Source organism: Mirounga angustirostris, unplaced genomic scaffold (genome assembly GCF_029215605.1).
Source record: "Mirounga angustirostris isolate CCGP_5_RB_7025 unplaced genomic scaffold, mMirAng1.0.hap1 SCAF_4, whole genome shotgun sequence".
Taxonomy (NCBI): domain Eukaryota; kingdom Metazoa; phylum Chordata; class Mammalia; order Carnivora; family Phocidae; genus Mirounga; species Mirounga angustirostris.
In genome coordinates this window covers 86,137,944-86,156,186 of record NW_026991712.1, presented here as the reverse complement: position 1 = coordinate 86,156,186, position 18,243 = coordinate 86,137,944, and the positions used below count along the sequence as shown (strand labels likewise).

At 40.3% G+C, this 18,243-nt stretch overlaps 1 long non-coding RNA gene across 1 annotated transcript; it reads left to right on the top strand.

Moving 5' to 3' along the window:
* Positions 1-409: 409 nt before the first annotated feature.
* Positions 410-17,880, top strand: LOC129046394 (uncharacterized). The gene is made up of 3 exons (XR_008507582.2): positions 410-670; positions 2,831-2,920; positions 17,029-17,880. It is a non-coding gene; the product is annotated as an uncharacterized LOC129046394 (long non-coding RNA).
* The last annotated feature ends 363 nt before the right edge of the window (positions 17,881-18,243 follow it).

The following is an 18,243-nucleotide window of genomic DNA, read 5'->3' as shown; positions in this document are numbered from 1 at the left end:
GTAGAAATCGGATTTGAGCGTCTTGGGGAGAGAGCAACAGGCCTTGATATTAGAGTGTTGACACTCTAATTATGGAGAAAAAGAAAAAGCGCCCCTCACTCCAGACTGTGCCCCTAATTTGATTTGCGGGGCGCACGACAAAAAGTTCCGCAAAACCAGATTCTTAGACCCAAGAGAGGGCTCCAGACGCCAGGAGATTAAAAGGAGGTCAGGAACCGGGGCTACCCGGATTGCTCTGCAAGGGCGCCTTCCCAGTTGCCTTGGATTGGGCCAGAAATGCCGCAATCCCGGTCACGTGCTCTCGCCCCGCCCGCCCCTCCCGCCCCCTAGATAAGCGGGGGCCGGCGCGCTCCCGCAACTTTCAGTCCGCGAGCTGCGCAGGCGCGGGGCGGGGGGCCCGGGGCGCCAACGGTCGGCGGAAAAGCGCCCGCGCTGCTTCTTCCGCTTCCTTCCTCTTCCCGGTCCGCCGGGCTGCCGCGGGCCGAAACTCCCCGGCCAGGTCCTTCCTTTGGACCCTCCTTTTCATTCATTCTTTTACGTTTTCCAACCCTCGCTGAACGATTTACAGAGCTGCTGTTTTCTTCCTAATTTAATTTGAAATTTCAATTATTCTTGGGCTCACATTCATGAATATCATCTAAGTTAGCAAGTATAAACGTCGGTGTGTTCTGTACGTTTTCAAGCTTTCTGAGGTGGAAATGCAACTGGAGCTCAGGACACTCTGCTGCTGCTTCTTTGTGCATGCTTTTTTTTAAAAAAAGATTTTATTTATTCATTTGAGACACAGAGATAGCATGAGCAGTGGGAGAGGCAGAGGGAGAGGGAGAAGCAGACTCCCCGCTGAGTCGGGAGCCTGATGTGGGGCTCGATCCCAGGATCCTGGGATCATGACCTGAGCCACCCGGGCGCCACTTGGTGCATGCTTAAGTTTGCACTCGAGTGACTTGTTCCGTGAGCCTTGCTTTTAGTCTCTAGGAGCTAGCCAGTTATTTTGTGGTTTTCCTATTTTCATTTTCCCTATTTAAAGCCAAAATTGCTGGATCTGAGTCTTAATAGTTCAGTCAAGTTGGTACCCAAGGGCGAATCAGTTCTGGAAAGTATTAGAGCAACCAACTACTCATAGACAAAGCACTGGAAAATGACACTCAGACCACATGTAAACTGATAAAGAGGTTTAACACAGGTTGAGGATTTTTTTTTTTCTTTCTCTAAAAGGAAAGAATCGGTCCAGTGGGGAAGGTTTGTAAAGGGGAGTAGCTTAGGACTTGAGTTTTTTCTTCTTTTAGGTAGGGCAACTAAACTGCAGTTTGTTAGAAGTGTCTCAAACTATTGAAGGAAAACTCATCAAATTATACTTTTTATTGGGATTAGTAAGTCACACTTCAGATAAATTTGTGTGTACACAATTTTTATAAAAATATCAAAGGACACTGGGGCACCTGGCTGGCTCAGTCTGTAGAGCATGTGACTCTTGATCTCAGGGTTGTGAATTGGAGCCTCATGTTGGGTGTGGAGATTACTTAAAAATAGGATCTTACAAAAAAATTATAGTTGCTAATTCTATAGAATCAAACTCATTCTTTAATTTTTTATTTTTATTTTATTTACTTTTTAAAAAAGATTTTATTTATTTGAGAGAGAGAGAGAATGAGAGACAGAGAGCATGAGAGGGAGGAGGGTCAGAGGGAGAAGCAGACTCCCTGCCGAGCAGGGAGCCCGATGCGGGACTCGATCCCGGGACTCCAGGATCATGACCTGAGCCAAAGGCAGTCGCTTAACCAACTGAGCCACCCAGGCACCCTCATTCTTTAATTTTTTAAAAATTATTTTTAAGTAATCTTTATACCCGAGGTGGGGCTTGAACTCAACCCGGAGATCAAGTCACATGCTCTACCGACTGAGCCAGCCCAGCACCCCTATAAATGTTTAACTCTAGTAAATCTAATGTCAGTAGTTTCTCAGGCTTTTTCAATGGCTTTTATAAAACAGTCACAAAACTCGGCTAAATGAAGACCAACCACTTCATTTAAAATAAGAGATGGGAACATACCTGGATTTTAAGAAGCCAAGATTTTCTGTTGGGTAACACCATTTCTCAGAAAAGGATTTTCCTTTTGACAGGGTAGATATTTAGGAGGAAGATTCCTCCTCCCCCCCCCCCCCCCACCGCCCCATATCGAGAGATTGTGTTTTCAGCGTTGTTTTGGTGCTGTCACAGGGAAAGTTAGTAGTGAATTAGGTTTTTTTTACAACTGGTAGAAGATTGAGAAACTACTTGCTGAGAAAAGGGTTATTGTTATCTGGTCTACATTAAGAGGCCAAAGCCATCACATTGATCTCCTGATAATCTTTTCTTTTTGTGTCATCTATTTTCCCTTCCACCATTATTCTGTATCAGCTATGAGGTTGCTGTTGGAATTCAGGGACAAATAAGAGGTCATATAATGTAAGCCATTACATAATGATGAAATATCAATTCTGTGGTCTGTCTCTAAGGCTCTGTCCTTTTTTTTTTTTTTAAAGATTTTATTTATTTATTTGACAGTGAGAGACAGAGAGAGAGAACACAGAGAGAGGGAACACAAGCAGGGGGAGTGGGAGAGGGAGGAGCAGGCTTCCCGCGGAGCAGGGAGGCCGATTCGGGGCTCCATCCCAGGACCCTGGGATCATGACCTGAGCCCAAGGCAGAGGGCTAATGACTGAGCCACCCAGGTGCCCCTAAGGCTCTGTCCTTAATAGTAAAATACACTGTACTAGGATGGTTGTAAAGCTATCACTCCATGTTATATATTCATTATTTTTAGTTCACATGATTGTGATTTACTTTCAGGTTTTTATGTGTTCTGTCTTCACAAGTCAGTCACAATTACCCGGTGAAGAAAAAAACCAATGGAGATGTTATGTACATAAGCTTTTTAAGGTAAGGAGGTCTATAGCTATGATAAAGGCATAATATGTGGAAGAAAGTTCATTTAGCAAACTTTTAAAAAAAGTATTTATTTTTATTTTTATTATTTTTTAAAGATTTTATTTATTTATTTGGAGAGAGAGAGAGCACAGGCAGGGTGAGCAGCAGGCAGAGGGAGAAGCAGGCTCCCCACTGAGCAAGGAGCCCGATGCAGGACTCCATCCCAGGACCCTGGGATCATGACCTGAGCCGAAGGCAGACGCTTAATGACTGAGCCACCCAGGCGTCCCAACAAACTTTTTTTTTTTTAAAGACTTTATTTTTAAATAGTCTCTACACCCAGCATGGGGCTTGAACTCACAACCCCGAGATCAAGAGTTGTAGGCTCTACCCGGTGACCCAGCCAGGTACCCCTAAAAAACGTTTTAATACCTTTGTTTAAGGCACTGAAGTGCATGGAAAACAAAGATGAATAATATGCAACCCTATCCCTTGAAGAATACAGGCTAAACACAAGATTATGAGCCAAGAGAAAAATGATAGAAGGTAGACAAATAACAAAGCTTGTGCCCAGGAAGCTCAGAGGTGTACCAGAGCCTCGATTTGCTCACTTCAGTGAAGATCTGATTTTGTCAATGCACGTATGAGGGATAGACTCGTGCCATGAAAGCTCAAAGAGACTGCTGTCTAAACCTGGTGTCAATTTATTGGTTTTTAGGGAGATTGTACATTTATACTGACTGCAGTATTCTTGTTTATTCTTGTTCAATGTTTGAGATCAGTGCTCATCAATAAAAATATAATACTAATCACAAATATGAGCCACAGAAGTAATTTTAAATTTTCTCGTATCCGTATTAAAAAAGAAACAGATAACATTAATTTTAATAATTATTGTATTTAACCCAATATATCCAAAATGTTATAATTTTAACATATAATCAATATATAACCAATACTGAGATATTTTACATTTTTTTTTCATACTAAATCTCTGAGATCTGGGGTGGATCTTACACTTAAAGCACATCTCAGTTAGGATTAGCCACATTTCGAGTACTCATGTGGCTATGTGGAGGTCTAGAATATTTTCTTCCTAGAAAAAGGTGACTGGGAGGCCAAGTTATAATCAGAGCATGGAATTAGAACAGAAGGTGCTAGATGGTCTTGAGGGATATTTTGTTGGTCTGGCAGGCATGATGAACCTACCTTGATCCACCTTTTTCATGGTGTTAGTATTTGTTGTATTTAGCATGTCTTGCCTCAGGAGCCCAAGGCTAATACAGCCAAATTCTTCTCCTAATTTGATGTAAACTGCTTTCTTCTATTTTTTTTTTAAAGATTTTATTTATTTATTTGAGACAGAGAGAATGAGAGACAGAGAGCATGAGAGGGAGGAGGGTCAGAGGGAGAAGCAGACTCCCTGCCGAGCAGGGAGCCCGATGCGGGACTCGATTCAGGGACTCCAGGATCATGACCTGAGCCGAAGGCAGTCGCTTAACCAACTGAGCCACCCAGGCGCCCAACTGCTTTCTTCTATTAACGTACTTTGTATTCAAACAGGTTTTAAATTTTTTTAACCTCTTTTATTAAAAAAAATTTTTTTTTAAAGATGTATTTATTTATTTGAGAGAGAGAGAGTTGGGGGGCATGGGCAGAGGGAGAGAATCTTCAAGCAGAATCCCCACCGAGCTTGAAGCCTGAAGCTGGGCTGGATCCCATGACCCATGAGATCACGACCCAAGCTGAAACTAAGAGTTGGACACCCAACTGACTGGGCTACCCAGGTGCCCCATGCCTCTTTTATATTTGGTCATATTTGAACACAGACTAGTTAATTTTTGATTTGTATATCTCTTCACCTAAGCAGTACTTTCTTTAATGGGGTTAATATTATAACTGGCTAACTTTATCCATGATGTGTTTGTTATTTTATTTTATTTTTTTATTTTTTTTAAAGATTTTATTTATTTATTTGAGACAGAGAGAATGAGAGAGAGAGAGCACATGAGAGGGGGGAGGGTCAGAGGGAGAAGCAGACTCCCTGCCGAGCAGGGAGCCCGATGCGGGACTCTATCCAGGGACTCCAGGATCATGACCTGAGCCGAAGGCAGTCGCTTAACCAACTGAGCCACCCAGGCGCCCCATGATGTGTTTTTTAAAAATAAATATTTTTTTAATTATAAATGTATTTTAAGAATGTAAATTACATGGGGCGCCTGGGTGGCTCAGCCGGTTAAGCATCTGCCCTCAGCTCAGGTCATGATCTCAGGGTCCTGGAATCCAGCCCCATGTAGAGCTCCCTGCTCTGCGGGGAGTCTGCTTCTCTCTCTCCCTCTGCCCCTTGCCACCCTCATGCTCTCTCTCTCTCTCTCAAATCTTAAAAAAAAAAAAAAAAAAAAGTAAATTACAATCATATTACTAAAAACTTGGAAAATAGAGGAAAACAAATAAAAACTACCACAATATAATAATTGCTTATTATAATGTATATTTTTAGAGTTGGAATCATAGACTGTAAATTAATATTCTGTTTATTTTTTCCTTTAATATAATAATATATAAAAACTTTCCCCCATATTATTAGAATTTCAAATGAAATGGTTTTCAAAACAAATGGAATTTCTTTTTTTTTTTTTTTTTAAGATTTTATTTATTTATTTGAGAGAGAGAGAATGAGAGACAGAGAGCAGGAGAGGGAGGAGGGTCAGAGGGAGAAGCAGACACCCTGCTGAGCAGGGAGCCCGATGTGGGACTCGATCCCGGGACTCCAGGATCACGACCTGAGCCGAAGGCAGTCACCTAACCAACTGAGCCACCCAGGCGCCCAAAACAAATGGAATTTCAAATGAAATAAAATTTTAATCTGTGGGGGCACCTGGGTGGCTCAGTCATTGAGCATCTGCCTTCGGCTCGGGCCGTGATCCCAGGGTCCTGGGATCGAGCCCTGCATCGGGCTCCCTGCTCCGCAGGAAGCCTGCTTCTCCCTCTCGCACTCCCCCTGCTTGTGTTCCTTCTCTCCTGTCTCTCTCTCTGTCAAATAAATAAATAAAATCTTTAAAAAAATTCTAATCTGTGGTTATAGCATAATTTATCCAATATTTTTTGTCTAATTGTTTATTTCTCTCTCTTTTTTCTTTTTTTCTCTTTCTGTGTGTGTGTATAAATAACCCTCTAGTGAACAGATTAACACTATGATTGCATTCCCATTCCCGTATTTTAGGATAGTTCCTTAGAATAAAATCCAAGAAGTGGAATTTCTAGGTTAAAGGGCATTAATATTTTTATGATTCTTTTTTTTTAAAGATTTTATTTATTTCAGACACAGAGAGAGTGAGCACGAGCAATGGGGAGAGGCAGAGGGAGAGGGAGAAGCAGGCTGCCTGCTGAGCAAGGAGTCTGATGCAGGACTCTATCCAAGACCCTGGGATCACAACCTGAGCCAAAGCAGACACTTAACTGACTAAGCCACCCAGGCACCCCTATTTTTATGATTCTTAATTGCCAAATTATTTTCCAAAAGGACATTTAACAAGCTATCATTGATGATGAGAATAACAGTTTTACTTCACTTGTCCTCATAGTGGTCATTGTCTGTCTTAAACATTTATTTAATAGGCTTATACATTCATTTATTCATTAAACATTTATTGAGTACTTATTATGCTCCAGGCAATGTCCTAAGCTCTCAGGACACAGCAGTGAATAAAAGACAAAAATTCCTGTCTTCCTAGATCCTCTTGGATGGAAACAATCAGCTAGATAAATAAAATACAGGTGCTAAGTGATAAAAATCAAGCATGAAGGAGTGTCACTGGGGAGAGCATTTTAATTAGAGTGGCTAGTAAAGATCTCATTGAGTAAGTGACAAAATTTAAAAATATATTTTAAATTTAAATCACAAGCCTACAGAAAACTTGCAAGTATAGAAGCAAAACCTTTTTTTTCTGAAGCATTTGAGAATTACCCATGTAATGTCCCACCTCCCCAAAGAGTTTAGTGTGTTTTTACTACAAAGACATTTCTCCTACATAACCAAAATATAAGCACCAAAATAAGGTATTAACACTGAGACGTTAATACTGTCTTATCCTCATACCCCAGTCAGATTTTTGCCAATTGTCTCAATAATGGCCTTTATAGAAAAAGGATCCTGTTCTGCATCAAGTTGTTGCTTTTAGTTACCATTTCTCTTTAGTATCCTTCAGACTGAAACAGTTTCTCAGTGTTTCTTCAGCTCTCCCGACCTTGATACCTTTGAAAATTTCTCTTTAGTATCCTTCAGACTGAAACAGTTTCTCAGTGTTTCTTCAGCTCTCGTGACCTTGATACCTTTGAAAATTCCAGGCCACTTATTTTGTAGAATATCCCCTAGTTTAGGTTTGTCTGCTGTTTCCTCATGATTAGACTTAGGGTTATTCATTTTTGGTGGGACTATGACAGAAACAATGCTGTGTTCTCATTGCATCTTATCAGGTGGCACATAATTTGTTTGTTCCATTACTGATAATGTTTACTTTGATCACTTGATTTAGATGGTATCTTTCAAGCTTGTCCACTGTAAAGTTCTTCTTCTCTTCGTAATTAAGTGTTTTGTGGAGAGAAACTTGATCACACTCCTCATCAAACTTTCAGTTTGTTTGTTTAATATGTATATGAGCTCAGTTTCCTATTTTAGTCAGTGAGCGAGTGTCATTATTTTGGTGTTTAAATTGTTCTTAGATTTTCCCATTGGAACCTCTTCAAGCTTAGCTTCTGTGTCCTTTTGACATGGCCCCATCGTTTTTTGAGCACTTCCTTGTTTTCTGGCACACCAGTATGTTCCAGGCTTATCTTGTACTTTCCCGGCCGAGCCCTGTAATCCGCCATTTCTCTGAGGAGCCCTTGAGAATGCTATTTTGAAGTCACGCTTTGGGTGCTAGGTGTGCTCATTGCTACTGGGGTTGAATGGAGTTGCTCCTCCCAGTCCCTTTTAATGGAAAGAGAATATGTGTGTATATATAAATTTATATATAGGTGTAATATATACACACACAATATTCACATAATTATATCTGTATTTGTGTCTATATATCTATATTGAAAACCATGAATTCACTCCAATTTCAACCTAACACCTCAGGGTTCATTCTAGTTTTATCCCCTTTCCATCTTTGTGCCTCTATAATCTGACAGTGAGAAATTAGCTCCCTTTATCCTCTATTTACTTATTTGATCAAATCCTCTGTGTATTATCAGTCTCTTCCTCTGCTGCCACACCTTTCCCTGCCTCAATGGCTTTCTGACCTCATTCAGCATGCCCCCACCTCGCTCAGGTCTGACATCCCATGCATGCCGGGCCACTCCTCTGCAAGGGGTCTCTCCTTATCCTTCTTGGCTCTGACACACCTCTGTGCACTAGTCTACCTGGTTCTGCCCCATCCTAATGTCTGTAAGACTGAATTGTTTAGGAAAGGAAGAGAAAGGGAGGAGGAAAAGTAAAGGAAAATTTTTAGTAAAGACCCAAAGGACATGACAAAGCTAACTATTTGATACCTTGGTAAGACCACTTCGGATAAGGATAGCAAGCGTAAAGGCTGTGTAGTAGGAGCCTGGCTGGTGTGGTGGAGTGATGTCAAGGCCATATATCTAGAACAGTGTCAGCAAGAAGGATGGCAATATTCGATAAGGTCTTGGAGATAAGGGGTAGAGCAGGGTAAGAAGGGGACAGGTCCTGTAGGGTTTGTAAGGTCTTTGGATTTTAGTCTTAATGGGAATGGGCAACTATTGGAGAGCTGAGCAAAGAAATGAGAGCATCAGGGGCGCCTGGGTGGCTCAGTCGTTAAGCGTCTGCCTTCGGCTCAGGTCCTGATCCCAGGGTCCTGGGATCGAGCCCTGCATCAGGCTCCCTGCTGGGTGGGAAGCCTGCTTCTCCCTCTCACACTCCCCTTGCTTGTGTTCCCTCTCTCTCTGTCAAATAAATAAATAAAATCTTTAAAAAAAAAAAAAAAAAAGAAATGAGAGCATCTGCCTTAGGTTTTAACAGGTTCACTTTGGCTATTCTCTGGAAAACAGAGGAGGAGGGGCAAGGACAGAAGCCAGGACACAAGTTAGGAGGCTATTGCAATAATCCAAGTGAAAGATGTTGGTGGCTTGGATCCTGGTGGTGATGGGAGAAGTGAATTGAATTGTGGGTATGTTCTGGAGGTGGGGCTGACAGGAATTGCTGACTGATGAGATGTGGCAGATGTGGGAAAAAGCGGAGTCAGGGTGGTACCAAGATTTTTGGCCTGGGCAACAGGAAGAATGGGATTGCCATTCCCTGAGAAGGGGAGGGCTGCAGCGGGGAGCGGGTTTGGGGGAGAGAGGTAGTATCAGTAGTTCAGACTGCAATACATTTTCATTAAGTTTGAGTCACTTGTTAAAAATCCACGTGGAAATGGCAAGTAGGCAGCTGAATATTTCAGTCCAAGCTGGAGATACAAATTTTGGGACTCATTGATAAATAGATGCTATTTAAAGCCATGAGACTGGATGAGATCATTAGGGAATGAGTAGAGATAGAAAAAAGAGAAGTCTAAGTACTGAATTCCTAGAGCATTTCAACACACAGAAGTTGGGGAGATGAAGAGCAAAAGAGGCTAAGAAGGAGCTGTCAGAAAGGGAGGAGGAAAAGTAGGTAAAAGAGTTACCTCGTTGTTGCTTTCATTTGCATTTCTTTGATTACTGGTTGCAAGTTCCTTTGTAGATTGTTTATAACCTTTATCAGTGGGCTTTTACTGTTTGATTTAAAAAAATCAATTGCATTAATTTGTTTATGTAATAGGGACTTTAACCCTTTGTTATACTAGATAAAAAATATTTCTTCTATTCTTTGTCTTTTTATTTTGGTTATAGAATGTTCAAAATATTTATGTAGTAAATCAATTAGTGTTTTTATTTGTGATTCATCTTATTCTTATGAAGCCTAGAAAATTGTCTCATCCTCCAGAGATTTGATGATCATTGAATTCTATTTTATTCTAGCTTTTAATTGTCTTGATTTATTTTTATTGACTTGTGGACCACCTAGAATTAATTGTTGTGCATAATGTGAGGTCAGAGTTTAAACCTGTATTTCCTCAAGCAAGAGGGCTCAGTCAAACACCAGCAAGCATTATTTGGTTCAAGCAGTAATTCATAAATAGAGGGGTCAGCAGGATGCATGTGGCCATGTGCTCACCATCCAGGAGAGTGATGGGCTTGAGTGTACCATGTGCACTGTGGTCAAACATGGGAGCAGCCTTGAGAGTGGATGGAGCTGAATTTGGGTGTCAAATATCCTGAGCTTGGGTGCCAGTTCTTGAGAGAGCTGCTGGGAGTGCTGGCTGCCCAGCAGTTGGATATTCTGGGGGAAGGTGAGATCAGGCATCTCCAGATACCAGCCAGCTCATTGTCAGGTAACCTTGGGAGAGCCCCCTGGATCATTCTTTGGACAATCTTTTTGTTTCTCCACACCCACCAAATTGTTAGTTATTCCAACACTACTTATTATTGAATAATCTATCCCTTTGCCAGTGATTTGTGATATCTTTTTATTTTTTTATTTTTATTTTTTTTTAAAGAGTTTATTTCTTTATTTGACAGAGTGAGAGACAGCGAGAGCAGGAACACAAGCAGGGGGAGTGGGAGAGGGAGAAGCAGGCTTCCCGCGGAGCAGGGAGCCCGATGCGGGGCTCGATCCCAGCACCTTTGGATCACAACCTGAGCCGAAGGCAGACGCTTAACGACTGAGCCACCCAGGCGCCCCTGTGATATCTTTTTAAGCATATATTAAATTCTTATGTATTATATATATATATTTAAAGGTTTTATTTATTTATTTGACAGAGAGAGAGGCAGCAAGAGAGGGAACACAAGCAGGGGGAGTGGGAGAGGGAGAAGCAGGCTTCCCGTCAAGCAGGGAGCCCGACGCGGGGCTCGGTCCCAGGACCCTGGGATCATGCCCCGAGCCTAAGGCAGACGCTTAACGACTGAGCCACCCAGGCACCCTTGTATTATATTTTATATATGTCTAACTATTTGAAAATATTAGTATCATTAACATCAGGATATTTACATCATTAAGTTAAATTTTAAACATGTATTAATCTAATCTGTAAAACGTACTATCATTTAATACAGGAATAAGTGTTAAAGCATTATTATATGTATTTACTATTCCTATTTCTGAGACGTCTTAAGTTCTTTCTCTAATATCAGAATTTTCTCTCTCTAGCTTGAATGCTTCAACAGTAGAGAATTTTCAAATAAAGACAATGCTTAAAATAATGGTTTTCTATTTGATTAAAGCAGAAATTTGCAAGTAGGTTTATTTTCATTTCACTTTTGAATACTTTTGATTTTTGTTACACTCTTCAAGATGAGGTATTTTTTTATTATCCCTTTATAATTATAAGTGGCTACTAATGTTATGGTTTATCTTTTTTAGTTACCTAGAAGATGCCCTCCTAACCTGAAAATGAAATTATCCATTGGAAAAAATACTAGTAAGATTAAATCTTACTACTAAAGATGAGTCTTTAGTACTACTACTACTAAAACTGAGTCTTACCTATAATATATTGAAAGAATAATTCAGTAACCGAAAAATGCTTATCTCAGAAATTTGAGGACGGTTCAATAATAAATCTAATCTTAAACTTTGAATATGAAAAATATATATAAATACTTCTATATATATAGAGAGAGTATATATATAGATAGAGATACTCTTGGGGCACCTGGATGGCTCAGTCATTAAGTGTCTGCCTTCAGCTCAGGTCATGATCCCAGGGTCCTGGGATCGAGCCCCGCGTTGGGCTCCCTGCTCCGCAGGAAGCCTGCTTCTCCTTCTCCCACTCCCCCCGCTTGTGTTCCCTCTCTCGCTGTGTCTCTCTCTGTCAAATAAATAAAAATCTTAAAAAAAAAAAAAGAAATTATATATACTCTATATATAAAACATTCTATTTTAAGTACTGATTAGGAATGAAATAGAAGGACAACTCGACATGATAAAATCTTTTTCAAAATAACAATGCTGTTCTTTCCTTTTTTTTTTTTTTTTAATTTGACAGAGAGATAGCACAAGTAGGCTGAATGGCAGGCAGAGGGAGAGGGAGAAGCAGGCTCTCCGCTGAGCAGGGAGCCTGATGCGGGGCTCGATCCCAGGACCCCGGGATCATGACCTGAGCTGAAGGCAGCTGCTTAACCAACTGAGCCACCCAGGTGCCCCACAATGCTATTCTTAATGGCAAAATAAATAAGAATGTTTCCATTAAAATGAGGACCAAAATTAAAGGGATGCCGGCTGTTGCCTGTGCAAATAAATGAAGACCAACCAAACAAGAAAAACAAAAACTATTTATTCTGAGTTTGCTATAACAAGAGAGTCAGCTACCATCACTGGAGTTTTGTCAGTTACTCAAAGGCAGGCAGAAGATTGGGAAAGCTTTACAGTAGAGAAAAGGGAAGGCTTCACATGTGCTCCGCCCAACTGGAGACTATTGGCATGGGGAAGCTTGTAGACAGGCTAACTAGAAATGGGACATCCTATGTGATTGGTTAGAGGTGCATATTTTGCTTTCTATTGTTGGTCCCATGTTGGAAGTTGGGACCAAAATTGGGAAGGTTGTCAGTTATTAATGAAGTCATGGCCATTTGGGCGAGATTGTTACAGAAGTTATTGTTTAGCTTCTCGGATTGTCACTATAGATAGCAGCCTGGCTTCCTGTAAGTCTGACTTGTAAGAGGCTGGCTTCCTGGGTTGTTTATTGTAGATAAGGGGTTGGTTTCCTGGGCAGGTGGCTGCTGCTTGTGGGCCAAGGTTCTGTTTTCTGTATGGTCTGGCCATTGTCCATTTGTATATTTAGTCTCTCAACCACTGTAATTTAAAATTGTTTTGAAATTTCTGACTAATGCAATAAGATAGTAAACACATGATTTAAATTTGGGGAGGGTGCAGAAAGTAGATGGTGGAATTTTTATCTTAAACTAAACGTTTGAATTAATAAAGTCGTTTAGGAAAAAGCACTCTACTGTTCTGGCAATAATTAGGTAGGAAATGTAATGAGAAAAGCTTTCATTCACCATACCAACAAATAAAATTTAGGGATGCCTGGGTGGCTCAGTCGGTTAAGCAGCATCTGCCTTGGGCTTAGGTCGTGAATCTGGGGTCCTGGGATAGAGCCTGCAAGGCATCAGGCTACCTGCTCGGCAGGGAGTCTGCTTCTCCCTCTGCGTGCCGCTCCCCCCTGCTTGTGCTCTCTCTCTCTGACATATAAATAAATACAATCTTTAAAACAAACAAACAAAAAACCCAAAATAAAATTTATAGTTATGCTCTTAATGGAGTATGTTTGATCTATATAATCCAAACTATCAAAGAAACTATTACCAGAAGAAAAAACACTGGAAACACCTTTTAATAGAAACATTCTTAATTTTTCACCACTGAATAAAAGGAGAGGCATGCTAAGTTTTGGATGGAAAGCCTAAGCATTGTAAATATTTCAGGCCATCTTAAATCAACTTAAAAATTTAATACAATTTCTATTTAAATTCTCAATGGAATTTTTTGGGAGGCAACTAAAAATTTTTTCTAAAGTTGATCTAAAAGAATAAACAAAGAGCAAGACATATTTATTCATTCAATACCTATTTCTTGATTTCTGTGTTCCAAACTCTAGGGGAACATTAGTGAACAAGGTATTAACGTTTTAAAGTAATCCGATGTGAGTAAAATGTGTTTTCTTCTTTTCTAATAGATTGTTATCATTAACAAATTTAATTTTATGAAGATGTAGACCTGACATAAAAAAATTTTTTTTTTAAGATTTTATTTATTTATTTGACAGAGAGAGAATGAGAGAGCACATGAGAGGGGGGAGGGTCAGAGGGAGAAGCAGACTCCCTGCCAAGCAGGGAGCCCGATGCGGGATTCGATTCAGGGACTCCAGGATCATGACCTGAGCCGAAGGCAGTCGCTTAACCAACTGAGCCACCCAGGCGCCCCTGACATAAAAAATTTCGTTTTAAGATTTGTTTAAACAAATAAAAGTAGAAGTGTTAACATCTCTTTCTTACTAAATTCCTGTTATAGCACCTCCAAAGGGAAAACTCCTGGAGGGCAGAAATTTGCCTTTTCTACTTTTTGTAGCAGTGCCTTGTTTATAATAGTGTTTAGATTTTTATAATCCCCTCAGTTATTAGTTGTCCATTACAGAAATGCAAGAAGGAAAATATTTCAAGTATAGGCTAAACATGGCTAGAGTTTACTTTTCTTGAAGTATTTTCCCTTAAACTCACATTGTACTTATTGTTTAGACAGAAAACATAAGGTTATCTAGAGACATTTTATCATATCAAGGAAGGAGAAAAATAATCCCTAAATTACTATACATATTTAATCAACATATCACCAATTCAGGTTAAATTGCTTAGTACAAGGAATACCTTGATGTCCACGTTTATACCAGCTGAAAATAAAGAAAATGTTCTGTATTGAATTAATTAACTCTGTGGACACTAATAAGCAATGAACTCATGTTCTAATTGAAAGGCCAGATGCTACTGAAACAGGACAAGAAGAGATGAAGCAAGAGAATTTCTGAATTTTACTTTCTTAAACTGCAAGTGCTAAGTTAAACCAGTTTCTTACATTTCAAATCAGGGAAGAACACATTTTGGCCAATTTAGGAAACAGCATCTGGATTAAATGCTCTTGTTTTTCATAAGTACTTTGGAAGAGATGTGTACAGAATTTTCTTCATAAAGTTTTAAGAACAAAATCATAAGCAACAATGAACGCTATGTTTGGAATTGTATCTTTCTAGATTTGTCCATGGGTTAGCAAAGGAGGGAAAGTTGTTTTCTTTTGGGAGTATATGCCATTATTGTAGTTATTTGAAGGTAGATTTTAATTATAATTCCTTAAGGAGTGTCTGAATAATACTTCTACCTCAGAAGGACTAGTGTATGGATGCTTGCCGTCAGAAGGACTATGGGGAGTTGCCTCAGAATGAGGCATGGCAGACTGTGTAGGGAGCCTTCACAGTGGCTGCTTTCACTGTTAAAATACCAGTGAAATGAGGTGAGAACACACTGTCAGCCATTTCCCTCTATCTTCAGGCTCTAGTGGAGAATCCCTTCCTTGTCTTTTCCAGCCCTCATTGCTAAGCTCGTGGCCCCGCCATCTTCACAGGCAGCCTCTGTGTCACTCTGATCCCTGCTTCCACGATCATATCTCCTCTGACTTTCCTGTCTCCCTCTCATCTATAAGGACCCTCGTGATGGCGTTAGGCCCAGCCAGATAATTCAGACGAATCTCCCCATCTCAAAACCCTTAACGTAATCATACCTGCAAAATCCCATTTACCATGTTCGGTAATATACTCACAGGTTCTGGGGATTGGGACATGGACTTCTGGGGGGTGGTGGGGTGATTATTCTGACTATCACAGTTCCTTTAAATCAAAACCTAAGGAAATATTTCCTTCATGGAGAAGTTTAAAGTGGTGTGAAATTATCAATGAGTATATAAACTAATTTCTAGAATAATTTGCTTTTTTTTTTTTTTTTTAAGATTTTATTTATTTGAGAGAGAGAGCATGCATGAGGTGGGGGGCAGGGGCAGACAGAGAGGGATAAGCAGACTCCCCCCTGAGCAGGGAGCTCAGGATCATGACCTGCGCCCAAGGTGCTTAACCAAGCTTAACCAACTGAGCCACCCAGGTGTCCCTAGAATAATTTGCTTTTTTAAAAAGCTTGTGAATGCTTTAAAATAATTGCATATTACAGAATAACCTGGACTTTCTGTATAAGTGAAAAAAGTTACGAAGGGCGCCTGGGTGGCTCAGTTGTTAAGCATCTGCCTTCAGCTCAGGTCATGGTCCCAGGGTCCTGGGATCGAGCCCCGCATCGGACTCCCTGCTCCGCAGGAAGCCTGCTTCTCCCTCTCCCACTCCCCCTGCCTGTGTTCCCTCTCTTGCTGTGTCTCTGTCAAATAAATAAATAAAAATCTTTTTAAAAAAAATTTATGGAAATAACTCTCAAATAATATCACTTGGTGACATATATGTCTCCTCTCTCTCTGATCAGAGGGATATCTTTCTAGATTTTGTTTTCCTTTGGTCCAAGTCATGTAACTTTTCTGTGTTATCATTTTAAATATACATTCTAAACCATTTGACTGTCCTTTAAAGGCTAAAACCTATTTGTGCCTTGCTTTATTACGTGATTAGGAGACTTTCTAGTTGAATTTAATTAGAGAGGATAGGATGAAACCAATATATACAGAATCAGGAAAGCAGAAACTTCTCAGAGGAGATCAGGGAGTGATCACAAACTGCTCTGTGTAGCTAAAATAGATTTCCATCCCAAGATTCTGCTAATAAGAACTTGACAATTAAAGAGCTATAGTATGGGGCGCCTGGGTGGCTCAGATGGTTGAGCGTCTGCCTTTGGCTCAGGTCATGATCCCAGGGTCCTGGAATCGAGTCCCACATCGGGCTCCCGGCTCAGCGGGAAGCCTGCTTCTCCCTCTCCCACTCCCCCTGCTTGTGTTCCTGCTCTCGCTGTCTCTGTCTCTGTCAAATAAATAAATAAAATCTTAAAAAAAAAAAAAGCTACAGTATTTCCAATTTCACTAAGTAGTAAATAAAATAGTAGATTGGAATACATTAATAAAAAGTGATATACTCTTAATCATATAATAAAAATTGTTAATTGAGTCTTATTTATTGTTTTTTTCTTTAGTAAAACCAATGAACTCAGTGAGAAATTTGATAAGGGGAGGAAGTTACATTCAGTGCCAGTCCAAACCTGGGTAGCTTAGTTGGTTAAGCATCAGACCCTTGATTTTGGTTCAGGTCATGATCTCAGAGTCCTGGGATGGAGCCTGAGGGGAGCCCCACCCTGTCGGGCTCCCTGCTCAGTGGGTAGGCTCCTTGCCTCCTTCTCCTCCTGCCCCTCCCCCTGCTCTCGTGGGCGCGCGCTCTCTCTTAAATAAATCTAAAAAAAAAAAAAAAATCTAGTCCTCAGTCATTTGTAGGTTTTAAAATTCACAGAATCAGGATTTATTTTTTAAAATTGTGTTTTAAAGATTTTATTTATTCATTTGACAGAGAGAGAGAGCACAAGCAAGGGGAGCGACAGGCAGAGGGAGAGGGAGAAGCAGGCTCCCAGCCCAGCAGAGAGCCCGACGTGGGGCTCGATCCCAGGATTCTGGGATCACGACCTGAGCCGAAGGCAGCTGCTTAACCAACTGAGGCACCCAGGTGCTCCAGAATCAGGATTTATAAGCATAATGTGCTTACATGAGGAATAATCATTCACAGCAGATCTGAATAAACCCTCTTAATGTAACTTTCTAAAATCCAGGTTTGAAACTCCTTTCGATATTTTACAAGAATTTTCATATGATGTTTATAATTATTATGTTTCATATTATGTTAGAACACAATACAGACACATACCTCACCCCCTCCTTTTCCCTGCCATCTTCTCTATATTCAGCTAGAAGTGCAAGCTTTGTTTTCTAAGCACTTTGAAAGGAAGTGAACAGATCTGAGAAGTAAAACTGGAATACAAAGTCAAAAGTGTGAAGAAGTCTTCCACTAGCCAGGACTTTGGCGGGGGGAGGGGGGTGGAGAGGGAGACCTGAAAATCTTAATGCTCTGTTTTTTTGTTTACTGCAGAACTGAAATTCTCCTTTATCTCACTTAGAGTAATTAGTCTACAGAAGACCTTGTCTGCTTATAATTTTCAGGACTAATGTGACCATTTTGGACAACCTTTAGCATGATACAGTGGTTTTCAACCAGAGATGATTTTGCTCCCCAGGGGACATTTAGCAAAGTCTGGAGACATTTTTGTCACAGCTGGGGTTGGGGAGTGCTACTGCATCTAGTGGGTGGATGCTGCTAAACATCCAACAATTCAAGGGCAAAGACTTATTGGCCCACAATATCAATAGTGTGAAGTTGAAAAATCTTGGGTTTATAGGATGTTATTTAATTTTTGACGGACGTTCTGTGGTAGTGATGTGAGATAGTGTTTAAAAATTTTATTATAAAAGTATAAGCACTAGAGGGCAGTACCTGCCCAACAGTTGCAACTGATGTTACTTTACTTTGGTGGGGGAGGGGAGGGTCTTTGAAGGAAAAAAAGAGCTTGTGATTTAGGTAACTTGAAGGTAAGTGACTGTAAAAGATCCTTAAAGAAGTATTTAAGTAATTCTAGATCAAAAACAGTTTTAATGATTACCGTTTCTGAAGTCAGTAAAAGCAGAGCAAGAAGGGTTTTTTTTTTTCTTCTTTTTATAATGATATCTTGTGAAC